Raw genomic sequence first — 1,620 nt, forward strand, 5'->3', positions numbered from 1 at the left:
CATCCATCCATCCATCCATCCATCCATCCATCCATCCATCCATCCATCCATCCATCCATCCATCCATCCATCCATCCATCCATCCATTACCTTGTCTGTTTGGTCTAAACTCATTTGTTCGTACTGTAACTGTTTTTGATAAAGAATGCAGCAATAAAGACATGATGTTTCGGTTTGACTGAATCTGTGCAACCATTCAGTGTTTGAAGCTTCTTGGTTTAATTTTATTAGCTCTGTCGGTTGGTCCTTTTTTTTATCTTTCTGTCTTGGTTTATCATTTGTTTTGTAGGTTTGATGAGAGATGAGCTCAACTCTGTGAATATAAAGGAAAGTTTGAAACTACTGATGGAGCACAGCAGCAGCAAACTAGCTTCCCAGGCCAGCTCCATTCTGAGCGTTCTCAGCGACCCCAGTTAAACCAGCAGGAAGGACGGAGTTTCATCTGCTCTATGATTGTGTGTAGATCTGATGTTAACTCATCCAGACAGCACAGATATTACTAAATCTAAAGTGTCACTTATTTTGTGATAATTCATATATTTTAGTGCTGGCATAATGCATATGTGAGAGGCAGGACAAACTTATATGCACATTTATGCTTCCTATTTTTCTAGGAATTGTCCCTATGTTCTTGAGATATATTCAGATCCACATGTTGGGTGATTTCAGACAGGTGGGTCCTTGTGTAAATGAGAGGAAGTGATAGCTGAAAGGAATAGCTGGTAATATGAGAACTTCATTAGCCAATCATTTCTTTTTGTCTTTTGGTTTTTCTGTTTATCAGTAAAATTCAGAAATCCAGTTCATGTGTGGTAGTGAAGTATACTGAATGGTGTTTCGCTATGTCAATACTGAATAAACATGCAAACAGTAAAACAAAAATATTTGTGTATGTGAGTATGTGACATGAAATACACACAATAAAATATTTTCTGTATATATAGATTTTAACTAGCTCTGGTTCAAAAAGAATGCTTTAATGTTACCCATTGCTGCTTTGGCTAGATGAAGCTAGTGCTACTGGACCTAGCATACATTATATACAGAATACAGAAAGTGCAGTGTAAAAATATGGCAACATCTAATGGGTGCCTTTTGTAAAGTTAAGCAGTTAAAATATTAGGAGCAATATTTATGGTTATTTAGTTTGTTTTAAAAGAAAAATAAGGAGGTTGTTTAGTCATTTTGACTATGTCATTCATAAAAATCAAAGTTACAAATTAAATATTTAGTTTGGTGCTAGCTAAATATTTAATTTGACATACAAATTAAATATTTAGCAAAGACATTGAGTTGGGTTAGTGTTGATGATGTCACCAGTGCGACAGAAATTAGGAAAGTAAACAATGGAGAGCAACATGGAAGGATGCCAGGGCGTAGTCTGTTTCAGAGCATGTGAGCAGAGCGGAGTGGAAGAAATATGGTGGAGCGCAGAGCGGTTTTCAATTCAAAGGCCGGAGCGAGGATTTCGCTCCGCTCTAGTTCGCTCCGACTTTAAATTCATGTTTGACTTAAAACCTAGGCCAATGCCTATGCTGTAGTCTGTGCCTATAATCTGTTATAGTCTATGTTTCAACTTTACCATGGAATCACCGAGACCGAGGATTGCATATTGTGAGA

This window comes from Cyprinodon variegatus, unplaced genomic scaffold (assembly GCF_000732505.1).
Source record: "Cyprinodon variegatus isolate N-32 unplaced genomic scaffold, C_variegatus-1.0 Scaffold27, whole genome shotgun sequence".
Lineage (NCBI taxonomy): Eukaryota > Metazoa > Chordata > Actinopteri > Cyprinodontiformes > Cyprinodontidae > Cyprinodon > Cyprinodon variegatus.